Genomic DNA, 21179 nt, shown 5'->3' on the forward strand with positions numbered 1-21179 from the left:
AGTCAAAGGCAACTACAGACGGTTTACGGTACCACTTTTTTCTACCGACGGTGGGAACGATTTGTTGCAAACGCAAGCGGATGTTTTAGGTGCCCACTTTTCAGATGTTTCTAGCGATAAAAATTACACACAAGAGTTCATGAGACGTAAGGCTAGTGCTGAAAAGCTCAGGATTAAAAATACTAGCAACAACACCGAAGACTATAACCAAGAATTTACTTTGTACGAACTTAAAAGAGCAGTAGCTCAGTGCAAGGCTACTTCTGTTGGCCCTGACCTTATTCACTACGCTTTTCTAACACACCTAAATGATAGCTCTTTAGAAGTGCTTCTGAAGTTCTTTAATATATCTGGAAAACGGGTAGGCTCCCCAAAGCATGGAAAAGGCTGTCGTAATTCCGTTACTGAAAGATGGCAAGCCACCCGACTGTCCATCAAGCTACCGACCCATAACGTCGACCAGTTGTCTGTGCAAGACATTTGAGCGGATAGTAAATTTTAGATTGGTCTTTGTTCTCGAACGTTCAGGTTACTTAGATAGGTTTCAATGTGGTTTTCGGCAGTTTCGTTCTACAACTGACCACCTTGTTCGGCTTGAAATAATGATACGAGATGCTTTTGTTAACAACGAGTTTTGCCTTGTTGTCTTTTTTGGTATGGCTAAGGCTTATGATACCACTTGGCGGTATGGAATTTTGCAGGATATGGCAGCAATGGGAATAAGAGGGCGAATGTTTTCATGTGTACAAGATTTTCTTCAACAACGAACCTTCACTGTGAGACTGGGCAATGCAGTCTCCCGTTCTTTCGGCCAGGAAAATGGAGTACCTCAGGACAGTGTGCTAAGTGTGACACTCTTCGCCATTAAAATAAATTCCTTGGCAAAGGTTATTCCTCTACCGGTTATGTACCCCCTTTACGTCGATGAGCTGCAGATTGCCTTTTCGTCATGTAAGCAATCAGTCTGTGGAAGACAAATAGAGATTACGGTCAATCGGTTGCAACGATGGGCAGATGAAAACGGTTTTCGCTTTTCTCCTGAGAAATGCGCATGTGTGTGTTTCACGCGAAACGAGGTATTCACGCCAAGCCTGAAATAAAAATCAGGGATATGCTCGTTCCAGTACACAGTGAGCACAAATTCTTGGGCATTATTTAAGACTCCAAAATAACGTTTGGGGCTCATATAAAGACACTCAAAAAGGCCTGCATGAGGATACTTAACATATTGAAAATTTTGTCGCAGAAGTCATGGGGGGCCGACCGCGCATGTTTGCTCAGAATTTATGGCTCACTTGTACGGTCTCGTCTTGATTATGGCTGTATTGTTTATGGGTCAGCTCGCCAATCTGTTCTCACCTCGCTTGATCCAGTGCACAACTTGGGCCTCAGACTTGTCTCAGGTGCATATCGTACCTCCCCTGTTGATCGTCTTTACGTTGAGTGCAATGAGTGGCCTGTGCAGTACCGTCGAGCGCACCTACGTGGAGTATATGCAGCCAAAATAGCATGCATAAATGACCATCCTTGTGCCGGAGAACTGTTTGAAAATAAGTACAAGAAGCTCTATGAGAACAAACCAAGAGTGGTCCGCCCTCTTGCCCTCCGTTTGGAGGAGCACAAGACTCTACTCTTTCAAGATATGCCCGCCAACTCTTCTGAGTTTCTCGGATGCTTTAGCCCCTTGGGTCTATAGCGCTGTCAAACGTGACCTGTCGCTGTTAAAATACGACAAGAAAGCTTTTCGACACCGGTTTTTGGGCCAAGAATTTCTTGCACTTAAGGATAAATACAGTAGCTATTGCCACTACTTTACTTGTGGTTCAAAAACTGCTGATCACACTGGTTATTCTTTTGTAAACTCGTCGGCAGTTACTGTAACGGAGAGGATAGCTGATTAGGGCAGTGTCTTCACTGCAGAGGTTTTCGGTATAACCTCAGCTATTGAAGATGTCATAGCAAACGGACTACAAAAAGTGGCAATTTTTACAGATTCCTCAAGCGCCATGCGTGCTTTGACCTCCCTTGTCCCTTCAAAAATGCGGCTGTAGGTATGCTAAAAAATCGACTGTGCGGCCTTACATAGGAAGGGGTTAGTGTCGTTTTTTGCTGGATACCAAGCCACATTGGCATTCCAGAAAATGAAACCGTCGACAGAGCAGCATACGATACTAAGCCTTGTGCAATAACAAAGTCCAAGGTTCCTTACCACGACCTTCGGAACACCATACGAAAGTCCATTACAACGTACTGGCAAACTGAATGGGACAGACAGACTTAAAATAAGATACACCTAGTGAAACCATACATATCTAAATGGAAAAGTTGCAGACACAGATATCGTTTTTATTAGGTTATTTTATGCCGACTGCGAATAGGTCACACTCTGCTCACACACGGCTTCCTGATCCAGAAAGAACAGAAACCCATGTGTAACCACTGTGGAGATCATCTTACTGTACTCCATGTTTTAATAAGCTGCCCACACCTTGAAGCAGCACGCATCATACATTTCAAAGCATTACACACCTTTTGCATCCTTTTACACCCTGCGCTTTTACTTAGTGATGAACCGTTGGTGGATTTTAGTAACGTTTTCAAATTTTTTTGAAGATACCGGCCTTCTACACCGGTTTTAGCTAAGTGCATCTTTGAGTCCTTTTAAAATGTTTTTAATCTTCACAACACCTTGAATTACATCGTTTAACCGTTGCATAACTATTCTACCCTGCGTCTGGCGCATTATAACCGAAAGGTTGCTGCGCCAAAAAACCACAATTTCTCTTTCTTTCTTTTCTATAAGAGTGCATCGACCCGATGCTAAAATAAAAGACGGTCCGAACAACAAAAAGGTCGGTCATCTTGTATAGTAAGGTTTCAAGCGAACCACGTGGACGACTTCTGGCCGCGTGCGTCGTCGTGATGTTCCGAAATCACCATCACGAATCACCTCGTAGGTAAGTTTACCGACACGTCATAGAATCTTGTAGGGTCCGCGAATACCGTCGCAGAAGCTTCTCACTTAGTCTGCGTCGACGAATGGGAGTCAAAACCATACACAATCACCAGGGTGGTACTCGCGGTCTCGGCATCGGAGGTTGTAGCGCCCTGCATCCACCAGCTGCTGGTCCGTTGTACGAATTCGAGCCACCTGGCGGGCCTCCTCCGCACGCTGAAGGTAACCTTGGTCGTCGTCGTTGAGGTCGTCGTCTTCTACGTGTTGAAGCATGGCGCCGAGCATCGTAGTCGGCCGTATTCCGTAGACAAGCTCGAGCGGTGTAACTTGCGTAATTTCCTGGATAGCCGTGTTGTACGCAAATGTGACATACGGAAGCACTTCGTCCCAAGTCTTATGTTCAACGTCGATGTACATTGACAGCATATCCGCGATTGTCTTGTTCAGGCGTTCCGTTAGTCCGTTCGTTTGGGGGTCGTACGCCGTCGTTCTTCGGCGATCCGTGCGGCTGTAGCGTAATATCTCTTGCATCAGCTCCGCAGTAAAGGCTGTTCCGCGGTCCGTGATTAGGACTTCCGGGGCTCCATGTCACAGCACAACTTGGCTTATGAAGAACTTTGCGACATTTTTTTGCAGTCTCCATCGGAAGAGCGGCGGCCTCTGCGTAGCGCGTAATGTAGTCTGTCGCTACAACAATCCACTTGTTCTCGGATCAAGATGTCGGGAACGGGCCTAGAAGGTCCATTCCCATCTGTTGGAAGGGCCTAGATGGAACGGCGATCAGCTGCAGAAGTCCGGCGGGTCTCGTCGGTGGCGTTTTTCGTCGCTGGCAGTCACCGCAGCTCCGGACGTAGTGGGTGACGTCAGAGGTAAGGCCGGGCCAGTAGTACCTCGCCTTGATTTTTCCAATAGTGCGGGCTGTGCCCAGATGTCCGGAAGACGGGTCGTCGTGGCACGCTTCCAAAATGTCGTCACGAAGGTCCGCGGGGATGACGAGAAGGTAATTCGCTCTTGTTCCGGGGCTGAAATTCTTCTTCACAAGGACGGAGTTTCTCAGGCTGAATGCTGGTAAGCTGCGTTTGAAGGTCCTAGGAACGGCAACGTTGCATCCCTCGAGGTACTCGATTATGACGCGTAAGTCGGGGTCGGCACGCTGCTGGGCGGCTAGGTCGCTCTCCGTCACGATCCCGAAGAACGCGCTGTCTTCATCAGAGTCTTGTGGTGGTGGGTTGACGGGGGCGCGGGACAGGCAGTCGGCGTCGGAGTGTTTCCTGCCGGATTTATAAACGACTGTAACGTCGAACTCCTGCAGGCGCAAGCTCCACCGCCCAAGATGGCCAGAGGGGTCCTTCAAATTGGCGAGCCAACACAGCGCATCGTGGTCTGTTACAACCTTGAATTGCCTTCCATACACGTATGGGCGAAATTTTGAAATCGCCCATATAATAGCCAGGCACTCTATCTCAGAGGCAGAATAGTTTTTCTCCTCCTTCGACAGACCACGGCTAGCATAGGCGATTACCCTTTCGCAGCCGCTTCGCTTTTGGACAAGGACGGCACCCAAGCCTATATCACTGGCGTCCGTGTGCATACCCGTTTCGGCGTTTTCGTCGAAATACGCTAGCAGAGGCGGGCTTTGCAGGCATTGTTGCAGCTCGCAGAAGGCGGTTTCTTGGGCATTTTCCCAGCTGAAAGGGGTGCTATCTTTCGTCAAGGGGTTGAGTGGCTATGGAATGCGGGCGAAATTTGCGACGAAGCTCCTGTAGTATGCGCATAGTCCGAGAAATCTCCGCAAGCCCTTCTTATCTTTTTTTATGTTTTTTATGTTGATTATGAATACTGAGGAACTTTTTGTAGGTGTGGTTCTCTCATCTTGAGTTTATATACGGCGTCCTAACATCGGTCGCTCTTTCTTTGGTTAGCTGTTTATCCGAGCGGTCAGGGAAGGTCGTACGTGTCCACTACCTTTAAAGGGACTTGGTGTATGCGGGCAAGATGGATGTTTACAGTCTGACAATGTGTTCTGGTATTTCTAGCTTTAGAGAGTATTTCCGTTCTGTTAAGAATTTGGGTGGTGGTATCCAGTACAGCCTTATTGCAGGTTAGGTGATAGTTTAAAATTTTCTTGGTATTGTTCTTTGGACTTTATGTTGAGCGAGGTAGTCACAGTGTGTGGCATTTAATATAAGATTGTATTATATTGTCCAAGTTGTGATGAAGTTTTTCTAACTATGAGGCCTGGGTTAAATATTTTCCGACATTTTTATGAGCACATTTGTTGCTTCCATGGTACATGTGCAGGCTTACGCAGTATTTCCTTTTAATTTACGCAATTTGTTGAGTAGTACTCGGCACGTAAAATGTCATCAAACGGCGCCCTAAAGCTATTGATTGCTTTATAGGTTATTTGCAACTGCCACGTGGTCAAGAATAATTACTGATGTAGATTTCAGTGATACTTCACCGGTGTGTCCTACCTGAGGCTCATGTGCTACTCGACCACATGGGTCTCCCGCGGGATGTCCGAGAAGACGCTGTTCTGCACTTATAAGATAGAGTAATTTCTTCTTTTTTTTCCGCTTAGGTCTGTGAAAGCCATCCGCCGGGAAACGTTTCTTGCTTGTGCAGCTTTCCACAACAAAGTTCGTCATCCACGCCCTCTGTACGGAGGGCAACCGAACTTAGACGCCTTCTTTGTACAGCTCTTTCCGCGATTCCTATTTCCTGAGCTTACTGATGTGAAGCAAGATGCTTCGCGTAAGCAGGTGGATGACGTAGCCGACATCTTTCTTTCTATGACAGCGATGATCTCCTTCTATGTCAGAATGAGCTTGTCCGTGTCGAACGGGAGGAGGAGCGGTACTTGATCTCCAGGCTTCTTTTGCCCCTTCACTTGTGCCTGTGGCAGTATTGCTTCTTTATTACCCTGGTGGCCTTCTGAGGTTATGGTGCTGAAAGCGATAGGTGTTTTCCAGCCACTTTTCATTTTAGGTCGACAAAGTATCCATAGAAAATCTTCCTGCCTTCATTAAAACTTTTTTCTGACTATTTCCCTTCAAGGATCGACTTAGGTTTCTGATGTATCGGTCAAAAGCAAGGTATTTCGGCTCCATGACGTGGATTGCCTTTCAAACTTCTCGAAGAGCGGCCACATATTAAGCGTAAATCCTAGAGCTCTCGTTGCAGATACGACGAACGCTTTGTTTCTGTATTCAGTTAAACCCCTTGACCAGCTCTCGATATGACGCCATCGGCAACTGAGTGAAGGAAAGCAAGCTGCCAATCTATTTCATCAGTCCTGAGTTAATGAGTTTTCATGGCAAAAATATTTCTCATAGTAAACAAACATGTGAAAATATTTAAAAAAAATTTTCGGTCACCTATCCGTTCCAATACATGATATACTACTGCGTAAGGATTTCGTGTAGCAACATATATAATGGTAATAACGTAAGGATTTGCTTTCGGAGTGGTTAGCGAAATTCGTTAGATAATGTCCAATGCTACTCGCTCCAAGTGGTTTTTGATGAGTTTCATTCCTACTAGATGTGCATTCCCCCAAAAATGGCTAGGTATGGTTTGCGGGAATATATCACAAAATGTGACTAATCAGGCAGTACTGAATTGAGCGCCTGACTGGGAAACATAACGTCCATCAAATATATTGCCTTTTGTACCTCCTGGTGGCCGGATAGAGCCCTGCCACAGGCCTCTTCTTGCAAGAAGACCCCGAGAACAATAAAAAAACTTAGTCGCCTATTCAATGCCTGTGTTGGCTCTGTTTTGCAGTGAAGCTGTTTATCCTTAGCGCATCATGCAGCCCCTCAACATTTCCAAGCGATGTCACGCAGACATGAATGCCCGCGAACCGAATACGTCGGTCTGTAACAATCTCTGCGCGCGATGAAGGTGCTGCACGGCAGCTGACAATGTTCTGCAGAGTGTAGAGTAAGTGTGGTGTGGCCTTTCAGAGCCTAATAGGAGTCGTCTAAATTAATGTAGCGCGAATAGAGCAGGAAAAAGGCGCCGCGAGAGAGCACGGATAGAGGTTGACTTCTGTCGCTGGAGCCGCATTAGAGAAAAAAAAGACGAGCTTAGGGTCTGCCATAGCAGTAGCTGCAGCGCGGGAAGAAGAAATTGCTGAGATGACTCCAACACATCCACTAGCGAAGTTTTAAAGGTAGACACCATCTGCTGGGCAGATGTAACAGCTTTGTGTGGCATTTTTTGTGGGGCTTCTTAAATTTACGAGTTTATGTAGCCTAACAGCCACTGCTCTGCTTAATCACAATACCACGCGGTTTTCCGAAAATAAAGTTTTACTACCCAAAGCCAATACCAACTATGGGCAATTTATGGCTTACTTCTTGGGCATTTCATTATGGAACCACCTCTCTAACCATAGAAATTCCTTTCACACGTCAACACAGTTCAGTAGAAGGGCGAAGCAATATTTTATTACACTCTTATTACAAACGGATGGATACCTTCACAGGATTCCTCAAATAGCATGTTTTCTAAGTTTCTGAGTGATTCATTATTGCTTCCTTATGCTTTCTTGTGCGCAATTTTTTTGCCTCAGCTTTGAGTTAAAAGTTTACTTTTGAAATATAATATGGGTGTGTGATGAAAATATTGTTCAAAATTTCATAACATATATTACTCTTGTACAATGTCCCAACTAATTTGTCCATGAAGTGGTTTTTTCGTACTGATCAGGTTACTTTATTCAGTAATGTACACCCGCCGCGGTGGCTCAGTGGCTAAGGCGTTGCGCTGCTGAGCACGAGGTCGCGGGTTCGATTCCCGGCCGCGGCGGCCGCTTTTCTGATGGAGGCGAAAAGCAAAAACGCCCGTGTGTGCGAGATTTCGGCGCACGATAAAGATCCCCAAAAAAACCCCACGATCATCAGTAATGTACAATTGTCGCTGCGGTCAAATGTAACAATGATATCTTTTCATGGGAGTTCGCCCGGACTGGGCGTTCGCCTGGACTGGGCAATGCAACCTTAAAAAACTTGAAATTCCGGAAGTGGATGGTATTATGTAATCTGGAGTGGCCGGTTGTGTTCACTAGGCCTAGAACCTTTTGTTCCTCGTTTCACGACAGGTCCCTCCATCATTCTTTATGCGTCGCTCTAGCTGACATTTGTGGCGTTCTTTTACACGGTTTTGCTATTGCGTACTATAAAAATACACAACCCTTGTGCTCATCGCAACTTTGAAGCAAAATAAGATGAGTTAGTACGACACGCCTATTCAGGAACACCGCCTTATTTGATCATTGGATCATTTAAGGGCCCGGCACTTAGGCAGCAGCTCCAGTGGCTCGGTGCCGGCAATGGCTCCGTAGCCGATGAGCGGAGGCCAAAAAACATGACGGATGAAAGGGCGGGGCACATGTGGGGGTGAGGGGGGCTCGAGCAGACGTCGAGCACCTGCTGCGTGCTGCACGTGGTCTTAACAGCATCCTCCTTGCTGTGTGGCTCATCAGAACTACCTCACATTTGCGCGGTAGGTTCAAACACTTTTTAAAGACATCATTGTCTGCTGCGGCGACCCGCTACGTGACAACGGCAGAGTATCCCGTTCCGCCGTACTTTCACTGATCACGCAAAGTCTTTCTGAGACACAGAGGATAGCGGGCTGACCGAGTATACTGCTGTTCCCGCTGCGAAGAAATTGCGCAAAGCGGAGGATGGTAGTCGCCAGCAATTCTTTCGGGCAAATGAGCAACCAAAAATTTTAGGTTTTCATGTTCCCTTTCACTCTAGGTTGTTTTACTCCTATTAAAGGTGTGTTTTATATTGTAACCATACTCCAGATGAAAAACCGTCATCCCAGCATATGACACCTATATTAGTTCATGAAATCTGTTCAGTTTGCCCTTTATGCTATTCTGCACATAATTGAGACCGAAAGTGTGGTCAAGTAGAGGCCCAGATTATAATATTATAAAATACCTAAACACACCGCAAATGAGTACGCTACTCTAGTATCAGAATATTTACCAATTAGTTAGAATAGGGTATATTTTATATAGTTTTAGATAGATAGGCAGAGTGATTTAGCTCAATCAATCTGGTGACAAAAGCTGTGTTTTTATGCGAAAAACCGTTGCTACTTCTCACAGATGACCTTAATTTATGGCTGCATAACGACTGCAAGCTTGATCGGATATTTTTATATATTCAAGAGGAGCTTGTCTTGGCTCCTAAGTTGGATTAGGTTAGGTTAGGATAGGTGAGATTAGCTCAATACAAGAATGAAACTTGATCAACTAGTTCTACAGACGAAAACGACGAAGACTCCCTAGAAGTCTTCGGTAAGTACCCACAAGGTGGGATTGGCCAGCAAGGCAGTATTGACTATGCAACTAACGGAACCTATAAACTGAAATATATGTTGCAGCCCTCCATAGGAATATCCATCACGGGCGTGGCACTCGCTCGCAATTCACGGCTGGCGAAGGCGGGCTCACATTTGCCGCCCTATATCACCCCACAATGGGAGCCCTTCGTCGTCATCCATCCCGTCGCGCCAAATTGCAGGTGCGGTCGCTTGCTTTCGTTCGGTAGTTCAAGCTCTACAGCGGCATAGACAGGCCACGCGCGGTTTCCTACGGGGAAACAGAACAGCAATTAGAGGACGTACAGGTTACCGATACTTGCAGCAGAGGAAACAGCAACAACGTACACTGCGTTAAAATGTGAGTCGTTACGTTTTCTCTGACGTCAACCTTCACCTGAACACTTTTTCTGAAAAATAACACTTGTATATACCTTAGATTCGCTCTGCGCTCGGCATACTATCTCTGAAAATACCAATATTTACTTTTTATCGGCACAGCTTCTGCCTCAAAGCATCTGATGTCAGAAAATCATTACGGTTTTCGGTTGGACAATTTTATTTAGTATAACCAGTGAAAAGATAGGATACTCCATGTTCTTAGTGCGGGGTATTTTGGAATGATGCAATTGTGATTTTTTAGGTTGTCGTTAAACTCCCTGACACATCTGTTGAAGGAAGGATTTTGGCTACGGTTAACTACGCCAAGTTGAATCAAAGAATATTTGTGACAAGGCAGCAATAAAATGCTAAAACGTAGAAATTTACATAGAATCACGTTACAAACGCGTTCAATACATGTTCCAATAATAGAAACAAAATATTCTGCTGTGAATAAAAAGATTCCAGATACTTTCTATCGGTTTTGTTTCTGTTAAATCGTATTTCGGCCTTTTTTTGCTTTAGTTTTTTTAGCAAAAAATGCTCCCTAAAGTCTACTAAACAAGCGTGTACTAAACCAGCAGGCCCGTTTCAGCTGTAATGAGGACAAACTGTTCAGCAGCTTTTATGTTTTCATTTGCGAGACCTGCAAATTTTGTGATGCATGTGGACCATCCCCTCAAAGATCGTCATTTCCTTATGTTTTCATGAGCTAAACCAATGTTTAGAAACAAAGTTAGTCTATACTAGAAACGTGCTCAAAACAATAAAGTAATTCAGTGTTAGCGCATTAGGTTGCTCCACAGATTTAAATATACAATCTTTTCACACATGCAGTGGAATCCCCACGTGTGTTGATTTGGCATTATTTTGATATACCTTACTCTGGCCGGCTTTTTTGCAAACTAAACCAACTTATTATTGACCAAATGTTTGCATCCCGGATAAATTCTTTTACTAAGCCACTTAAGTCGGTTCATTGTCGTGACTGAAATTTCTAACTATTCCTGTGGCATCAGACATCCCAAAACGTTTTGCTATTTGGCCTTGCTTTTTATATAGACTGACCTTCCCCATTTTCTGAATTCTGTTTTTAAGCACGTTGGAGACAAGTCTGTCATTTTCAGAGAAATAAACAACACTAGCGAAGTTTCAATGGTTCAAAGAGTTCCCGACTCTATCAATATTTTGTTTTCGACTGCTCATGTTGCACTCAAAACCAGCACAGGCGAAATAAAATTGTTATCATGCTACCAAAGCCTAAAACTTTCGTGCACACAATACAGATCGCCCTTGGTACCAGTGATGGTACCTGAATACCAGGCCGTTAACGCAAAAGCAGACGTTAGTAAGAATACGCAGTTCTCTTCTGTCATTTTGAGCACTAGCAGAATGCTTTGCTGAATTAGGCCAAATTGCTTCATAACACAAGCATACAACCAAACTATAGGGAACAAATTCCTGCTTGCAACTTAAATCGAATAAAAGCCCTCTGTGTATGATGTTTTCAGTACGTATATGATATATGCAATAAACAAAATTACAGCCTAGCAGCACTTTTCCTCCTTAAGGAATTCTGTCCATTTTTATTCATACGCTCGTAAGAAGACCTTGTACACCGAACCACTACACTTGCGCAGGAAAATATCCCGGATGTTTCACTTCTTTATTATCTATAAATAGAAGCACTCATAAAATATCCCTGATCTCACCTCACTCATGTTTTAAAGGGCGCAGATCATTCCAGATAAGTTATCTTTAATTACAGCCCTTTACCCTACTAGCATTTTCTTACCCCTCGACCTTTATGAGTGGAATCAACTACTGGCTTCCCTCATGCTTGTTAAGAATACTGGCACGATATTGAGGAATGTATTAGATAATTCCTTTTCGCTTTATTCTTGACATTTTCAACAGTGTTCATAGGTTCATCAAAACATGTCATCACCTTTGTGTAATAGTTCACTGTTAGTGGTCCGCACACGATGCAGTGAGTATGCAGATTCCTCCTAAGCCGTTGTGTATATTTTCATACAGCCATATAAACTGTAGTATGTTATTACCACTACCCTCTGTAGGTACAACTCTCCTCTGTGATGCCCTCTGTGACGGGGGTACGCGATATAATACAACAAGGAATATTTGAGATACTGAAAGAAGATAGCATAACAGTATTTCCTAGCTGCTACTGTGTTCTCCAACTTAAAATACGCACAGTTATTTGAAAATTATCAATTAAACGAATCTGTCAGGCGTCGTTCATATGTGAGGCAACGTCATATTAAGATCATCTATAAAATTATTTCTATTTTTGTACCAAGATTACTTTCAATGTGTTTTCTATTAACAATAACAGGCTGAAAATTTGCGCTTTCCCTCCGGTATGTCCCTTTTAGAGTTGCATGGTACAGGTATGTCTTCTTTTTTGTATAAGGACTGAAGTAACTCTATTTCATAAAAATTACGTGATAGGAGAAAGAGCTGCGCGTACACACTCCTATGGCATACAATATTACACAGGGTTTTGGTTTTTCCTTGAGCCGCCACGTGCCGTTTACCGCAGAACGCTGCCGTTTGACAGCAGTGGCGACAGTTAGCATCCAAAATATATTTGCACCAATTTATCAAAAGCAGCCGACTCAGGCACATTTCGGCAATCAAACGTGCTCGTCTATCTCTCGTTAAATAGGTATGCAATCGCCAATTATTTTAATCCAGCTCAATTCTGAAAAGCAAGAAGGCTTCCTATTTATCGCCCTGTGGAATAAACCACTAGTAATAAGTTTTCTGGGGTAGAGGTTAATCGAAAAAAGATCTTCCTAAACTAGCGTTCAAAGCTACTTGTCGTTAGAATATACTTTTTCGGGGTATTTCAGACCAGCAATAGTAAGAGAGTTAGGCCGCTGCTTTCTATTGGTCAAAAGCGCGACAGCTGAATTTTGTTGTCTTAATTACATCAACTTCGAATGAGGATAACACATTATTGAACTTTAAAACCTAATAAATAATATCTCTTCATACAAACTTTTCTTTGGTCTTATCCCCTATAGCAACCGGTGGTTACACGGAGGTTTTGATTTACGCTGACAACGAGAACGAATGTGGTGTCTTCTTGAGCAGAAACTACATTTTCTACGTGGACGAATATAAAGAAGAAGGTTAGTGGCCGGTGTTAACTACACAAAAAACATTTGTTTCTGTATATTTTAGAGATAAAATATGATTGATCCTTCTTTCGTAGAAATGGCTAAAATAAAAAAATGAATTGTGTCTTCACAGGAGCATTTGAATGTTTATTGTATATCAATGTTAACTTGCACATCGCTATTTATATTTTGTTGGTATCACAAAGTTAGACGCTTCAAAAGTAGTGACTGGATTGTACGCGCCGCAGCATTGCGGAAATTTAATTGAAACCCCAGGCGCTCGCAAACCATGTGAACGAAACCGAACGGCGTGTCAGCGAGTCGTTTGGTGAAGTTACGGTGAGCTACAGCGAAATGAGAATGATTCGGGGGTAGGAAGCATTCAACTGGTTGGGCTTGGCGAGCGACGTCCTTCTTGTGGGTCGCTTCGCCAAAGGTACTTTTACACGGCCCTGCTCCGTAGCGTATACGCCAGACGCTTGCCTTATGACGAGCTCAGCTTGTGGAATGCGGCAGTGGTGTTTCACAGGCTGAGCGGCATTCCGCATAGACGGCGGACGGATAAAGCCAGCAGATTCCGCTGCTTTACGCTGCCGTAAGAGGCACCAACTATCGGCGCTCAATAGTGTTACTACGGACTACTTAGCTCCACCTCTCCCAGAAAGCAGCACCATGTGAGTAGAGAAGTTTTAGGAAAAGCCATTAGGCGCGTTCCTACAGCTGTCCGGGCATTACATCAAGCCTTGTAAAAAAACTGTGTTGCACCTCCAATTGTGGCTAGACAGGTCGTGGGCGCAAATCCTAGCGCAGCCGTGCCAACGGTTGTGTGGCGGTCATTTGCGTGGCTGACAGTACAACGGTGAGGATTGTGAACGCAGGCTTAAACCACATTCATGTTAAGGGGGCTATTGTGTCTTTGGGGCCGAAAAACGGTCAAAAAAAGTGTTTTCAGAAAAATTGCCTTTTCAGCCGTCACGCCATTTTTCCATCAGTCTGTAAATTTCCTCATCAAAAGGCACCATATTTCGTTATTATTATATTGTAAAAGCATTTTAAAGTGCACTCTACAGCTCAGTTAGCGCCGAATTTGATGGCGAAACGGCACTTTTCTTGCAATGCAAAGCTAGCATTTTGTCCTCAGATATCTCGGCACTCATAGCAGGTACAACTGTAACTCCTTTTGCTTCTGATTCCGAAATGTGTGGAAAATACAATTTTGGAAACAAATTTTTAAAATGAAGGCTTTGGAAAATTATTAATGTGTTCAATTGGCACCACCTGCGATCCATTTCTGGCACAGCGCGGGACAAGCGAAGTTCACTGTGTTGCAAAACGACCAAAAATAGCTGAATCAAAAAAGTTCTTCCTATGTTGTATTTTTTATAGATTTGTCTGCCTAGCCACGTGGTAATTGCCATTCTGTATGGAGTGGTTATTTTGTAACTGTGACCCAAAATAATGGCAATTAATCATCAATTAACTCAAAATATAATCAATTTACAAAAAATGTAATGGCAGATGTGAACTCAGCACAAAGAACTCTATATTGCAGTGCAGTTTCATTAAAATTGGTTGGTAAATAAAAAATAGCTCAAAGACCAGTCTGCCCCCTTAAAAAGTGCTTTCCCATCCACGTTACTGAAAGGCCAATGGAACTTGCAAAGAAAAATAATATGTTCCAAGACACATTTTGACACAGGCAATAGACATTGTACACACATCACTTCAAAAAACTCCCATCAAAAACTCAGCAGGTACCTTGTAGTTCACTTTAAGGATAGCTTTTAATTTTCAATGTTAGCAACTGTTTTACAGCAATTTTTTTTTATTTTAATAGTCTTAGCGCGTTCTTTAATAGCAATTCAGCGCTGTAGGCGTTTAAAAAATATTGAAGTTCATCGGCTCTCCCTATGCATGGCCTCTGTGCTGAGGTATGCCAGATTTGTGTAATTTATTATATAAATATTCAACTGGGGGTTTTTAAACTGTGTTACCCTTTTTTATCCTATTAAACACATATACGTTTTCAATCAGGTTAGTTAGCGTGGCCTAATACAAGTGAGCCCATTTTAATATAATGTCCTTGCGCCATGCGCTACAATCACCAACAGGAACATCATCATCATTCTTGTCAGCTTCGTCATAACATTATTCAACGTCGTCAATGACGTCATTCTCAAACATCGCTCCCACTTCTCTTGTGCAAAGAATGGTTAAAAGAAGACTCCATAAACAGCAGCTCGGAATCACAACCAATTCTTTACACCCCTATTACAACATAACTGATTCGTTGCAACATCACTGAAGACAGAAGTAGGTACATATACGTTACAAAACTTTGAATTGAACATCAGTATAGCTATTGTTGGCACCCCCAGAGATTGGAAGGTCTGTTTAATTTGGTTGTCTCTCAAAATAGCAACTGTTTTTTTTCGGATGTGCACGCTCTTAATATGCCTGATGAATAAAGTGCCTCTAATGGTTTTCTTAAAGTTGGAAACAAATTATATTCAGGCTGCTTAAAAAAGTGGCTGCAATCCATGCTGTGAAGTTAGTTCGACAGCAAAGCTTTAAACAACACCCACAACAATTGCTTATGCGACGTCACTTGAATTAAAACATGTGGCTCTAGAGAGAGGAAAAAAGAGTTTTTGCCAGCCGTTACCTGGAATTTACGGGTGCGGCATCCCAAACGCAGCAGCAGTATCGGCCACGGCCGGGCTAGTATAGCGGCCGTCTCCGCTCTAGCCCGGCCGTGAGTCAGCAGAAAGAAAACTGAGAGGAGTGCCTCTCGAAGGCTGAGACAGCGGAACCTAGTGACGTGCTAGCTTCGGGCTACACCACACCGCGACCCAAGTGGAGAGGCCGAAACCATTCGGCATGTGAGCTAAGTGATTCCCATTTATACCCATTCAAACTAGTTAGTTTAGAAAGTTTGAGAAATGCGAGGAAGCTGAGGGAACATTTAAAATCACAATTTATCAGAACCAGTTGCTATTTTCGCCGTTTGTAATACCTCTTAAGACGCAACCGAATTGGTAATCCCGTATTTAAAAAGCTGAGCCCATTCGTGGCAACCAGTGCGCACAAGGTAGAGTTTCCCTACCGGTGAGATGTCTGAATGTGGTTAGTAAATTTTGTTGTCCCGCCCACAAATCGAATTCTTAACGTATGCTTGCCGTACGACCACTTAGTTCCGTTGGGTGTTGTTTACCCTGGAGGTGCTGTCGAACAGGATAATCAAGCCGTGCGAAGGCACCGCGCAATGGACGTGTACCTGCACCAAAACAGGCTAAACAAACCGTCGCTAAAACAGACGACAAAGCAGTACCGCCGACACCGGCTCCAGCGAGCAGGCACTTCCGCGCGGGGAACGCTGGGTGAATTTGCCGTGCCATCTCTAGTGTCCTCCGTGAGTGAAACCATCTGCCTTCCACCCTTCCCCCACGCCGCCTCCGACGCGTTGAGAGTTTGCCGTCCTACACGCCACGAAAGAACCGTTTGCTGGTAGAGCTGGCAGGGTTTGCTTTAAAACAAACCTGAAGCATAGGAGTGTGCGTTATATAATCATGACAGAATTACATAAAACGTTGGGGTACATCGGTGTAAATTACAGGAGAGCAGTGTTTATGTTTTTGAGTAGAAACACCCTGAAGAGGATAAAATACAGAATGTCTAAACATTATAAAGAGCTGTATACCTGTGCAGAAAACATAAGTTAAAGGAATGTTTCTCTGACATGAGGTGAAACAGAATTTGTATGCTTGCTCTGATGTTGCTCTCTTTATTATACATTGTAATATTGATGGCGATGAAATATCTGTCCTTGACGGACTTCTTCAATGTACACGCCCTATTGTTGCAGAACTTGACCAAACCGGACAGCTTATTGCAGTCGATGTGCACTATTCTGTATGTAAAATATGCGCCAAATTGTGCTTGTACTATTTGGCCGTCTCAGAGGTCTTTCTTCGCATGCGACAAATGGTCGACCGTGTAACCGAACACTTAGCGCCTATTCGAATGTAAGCATTTTTACTAGCTAGTCCTGGACCTTTTTTTTTGAACAGCTGATGTTTTTTTCCTAGAACACTTGATTTGTGCACAACAAGTATTCCTGACGGAAGCTCACGAATTGCAGTAAAAGACTTGGCAGTCTGTGTCTGGCATTTATTTTAAATTTGCTATTAAGGCATACAGGTTCCAGCGTATGTTTTCGGGACTACGACCGAGAACGTGGCAGCTGCTCTTTAGGACAACAAAAAAGCGGAGTAAAAAACATGCTTTCGAGAAGTAGCCTTTGAAACATTGCCAATAATTACAGTAATAAAGTACGTAAAAACGGAACAGTTTTGGCATTCTTCAAAGCAGCCTAATAGAAAATAAGGCCGGCCTAAACTTCCACTTTCCAAATCGAATGGCCGAGCACTAAATCGAATTTTCTATGCTGCCCATATTGTGCCAAAATTTGGATAAATAAACGCCAATACGCATGGTTGAAAGTACCGTTTTGCAAAAAAAAACCACTGTACATGCCATTTGTAGACTATGAAATATTTTTTGACTTGTACTCAGCACTAGTGCTTAGAGCGTTAAAGATCAAGGAATAGAGGAAACCTACATCAGATTCTTTGATAACACATATATGAGGGATACACGGGCACGATAAGTTTAACGACCAATACGACAACTTCCCGATCTGAAAGAGTGAAACAAGCAGATAACATCTCACCAAACTGTCAACAGCATGTTTGGCGGGGGTATTAGTAGCTGAATGAGAAGATGCGTGGTAGCAAATATACTGGAACTACTTAAACCATTTTCGGTTTGCAGGCGACATATTCTCACTATTGAGATGTGCCGAGCTGCAAACTGTGAATGTGAAATTACTATGAAGTTGCTGACAACGTACATATATTAGTGCAGAAATGCCCCTCTTTGTGTAGAATGTATGTTGTGTTGCTGAACAAGTCGGGTGGGTGTTTTAATAAAAGCAGTAACCAAAATTCGCAGAAAACAGTCATTTTTATGCGCTAAACCAGCTTTTTGTAGGACAGGACTCACACAGGGTGGTGCACAAAAAGTTCACTTTGATACACGTTTAAAAGCAGCGTTTCAGAAGAAAATTGTAATAGTGTGCTTTCCATTTGCTGGCAGTATATTTCACCCACAGACTGACAGCTATATTTTTTTAGACCCCAGTCCAGGCAATATCCAGGGAGAGTCAAAAAACTCAAAGCACGACGTGTCACGGACGAACCCCTAATGTCACGGATGAAACCACGGACGCCCATACTTCTTGGTAAAATCACAATTCCAAGACTTTATGCGAAGAATGTATCAGTCCATTTATTAGACAATACAACTATCCAGAGAACGTCCTCCTTTGAATTTACACAGACACCCCCAGTTCTTTTTGCGTTTACCCTGCAGCATGCGAGACGTATCTTGTAAATTACTCACACAAGGTCTCCCGGTCAGGTTTGTCGTGATTGTCGGAGAATTATTATAGTTCAGATTGTCAACGTTGTTTATTAGAAATTTAATAAATAAAGCATAGGTTTTTCGTACGAAACCGCATCAAACACAAAAGGCCATCTAAAAGTTGCTTGGCAGTTTTGAAACCCTGTGTCTAGATTTTCTGTACATTTTTCGGTCTCCGAAATACCACACTCCGCCGCCGGGCTGTGTCGTGTGTTCTAGTGAAGATACTTGGCATATAACCATAATCTTCGTTCACTACCTGAAGAGATTTGACGCTGGGGAGGCATTGAGCAGCCGCCGAAGACCACACGCTACGCTTTTTAAATGCAGAGTATTTCAGTAACTCACGATGTCACCCGCGTTGACGTCCGTAGTCGTAGTCCGCACCCCTCCCCCTACACTATACAAAACAAATACTATCCGAGCCTGGCTTCGATCCCTCGACACTGCGGGCGGAACGCAATGCACATGGTGCTCTACCCACTGCGCCACAAAGCCGACACACAATGGGAGGCTGCGAACGCGCCTTATATCCTTGACTCATTCAAACTACGTCAAGAAGCTGCTGATACAACGCATTCACTACCACCAACTCCCCAAACAACGTTAACGCAATACACCCACCCCCTATGCGACGCATTTACTCGAGTCCCCATCGCGGGGAGATGGGCCCAATTTTACTGCTGAGGAGCGCTCTCTCGTCAGCAGTTGCCACAAGTGCAACAACATTAACGTAACGCCAACTACTTAAGGTCGTGCGCCCCCGGAAATGCTCTACATTTGATCGTGCCGCTCGCGAGGGGGATGTCTCACTGCGTCGCCATGCGAACAGTTTGCCACGCTTTAGGTTTACTTGCGGGGATACGTACGCGGCCCGGATAAGCAAGGCACCGGCAGTGCCCTCGGCTCGAGGATCCGGGCAGGAACAAACGAAGCCCAGGGTGCTACTCACCGCGGAGCCCGGTCCGACGACGACAAAAGCAAGGAAGTTTATCGTTCAGCGCGCGTGGTTCTCGAACCGTCGATTCGCATCGAGAACATTGTAGATCCAAGAAGATGTTTCTTTCGCACGTTGTGTCAATACACTTATGAGACATCTAGGAAGCACTTCATTCAATAGACCAACTAATTCACAACGTAATGCTTCATTTACAGCAAAGATGGCATGCTCCTCCAGGTCCTCGAAATTATGGATTGTATGCCATGAAAGAAGACAAGGGTTTTCGATCTTTGGCTAGTAAACATTCTTACTTCGTATGTTGTTTGCTTTTGCATTCAATATTTACTGACTTGGCGAAAGCATTGTGAGCTTCATCACCGTATGCAGGATTAGTTTCGATTTCTCCAGTTTCCCGTGTTGTGGTTGTGCCCAGTTCATTATCCACATGTCGTTCAGCGAGGAAAGGAGTTGGCACACAATCTATGCTGCGTCCATTTCGAGCACAGGTTGGAGTACAGTCGAAATACTCTAGTATCTAGTTTGATATGAAAGTCGTGTAGGAGCCGGGGTTTTGAAAAACTTCATACCTTGCCATGGGAGAATGCGGCATGTTTCATTTATTTCGCCACGTGGTAAGAAATTCATTGCATGCAGCTAATATCTGTAGGTCTTTTCATTCGCCCATAAACATCGCGATATATTTGTAGCTACACAGGTTTATTCAATCAAAGTGGCGCTCCTGCGTAGTCTGTGTTTAACCGAAGATATTTTACAAGCAGGCAAACGCACGGACGTACATTGCGGAGCCCCAAATTATCTAATGCCACAGCACTGTCTGCACACGTATTTTGAAGCCGGACTTTTAATATCAAACAAAATCTAGCAGACTGCATTACACAAGAGCAAAATTAGTAGGTTACAACCTGGTTACATTCTTCCTCGTAAGCGTCAATAAGCTCCTGACTTCGTTTCTGAAGACTAACAGATGGTTTGTTTTCCATACAAGATAAGGTCACCGATTGATGTGAACACTAAGTAAGAAAAAGTGCATGGGGTAAAATTCAACAGAAACTAGAACAGTACCCAAAACGCAATAAAGAACACTGCTAACAGATTGATAGCCAGGGTAATTCTAAGAATTCTCTTCTTCCGGAAATAATCGTAAAGCTTTACCTATTGTCGTCCACCTGATGTTCATTAGGTGAACTTAAAGACCCGAATGTACAAAAAAGTGTTCTATTTGTTTTATAAGAAAAAAAACTCCCCAAAAGATGTATTTCGTGAATTCAGATGCCACATATATATTTATAAACTCCCAAAGCGGTGGAGGCGGCAGTGGTGGTGGGGGGGATGTCATTTACGAAGCACATTTTCGATGGCGCGGAGAATTTACCCCGCGTGCTCCGCGCGCAGGAGCAGCTCATCCCGGCTGGCGCATGGGTGTGATCCATCCGTCGGCTCTGTCGTCTGCTTTAGCTACTGTTGTTTTGGGCCTGTTTTAGCAAAGCTTCTCCTCCACTGCACGCATCCTTCGCATGGCTTGATTAACTTGTTCGACAGCAACTCCTGTGTAACCCAGACCCGATGGAAGTAAGTAGTTTTACGGCAAAGATACGTAAAAGATTTGTTTGCAGTGCGGAAAAACAAAATGTAGATTCCACATAAAGACATCTGACCGTTTGAGGAGCCCTACTTTTTGCGCACTGCTTGCCACGAATTTGACTCCGTTTTCTAAATCGGCGAATACCAATTCGTTTGTTTTTTATGAGGTATTACAAAAGGCCAAAAGAGCAACTGGTTCTGATTAACAGCCATCAACAGAGTTCCCTCAGCTTCATCGCAGTTTTAAGACTTAGTAAGCTAACTAGTTTAAATTGGTTCAAATGAAAATCACTAAGCGCACACGCAGAATTGGTCGGTGTCT

Source organism: Haemaphysalis longicornis, unplaced genomic scaffold, assembly GCF_048455015.1.
Source record: "Haemaphysalis longicornis isolate Haplotype H1 unplaced genomic scaffold, Haemaphysalis longicornis Haplotype H1 scaffold_6, whole genome shotgun sequence".
Taxonomy (NCBI): domain Eukaryota; kingdom Metazoa; phylum Arthropoda; class Arachnida; order Ixodida; family Ixodidae; genus Haemaphysalis; species Haemaphysalis longicornis.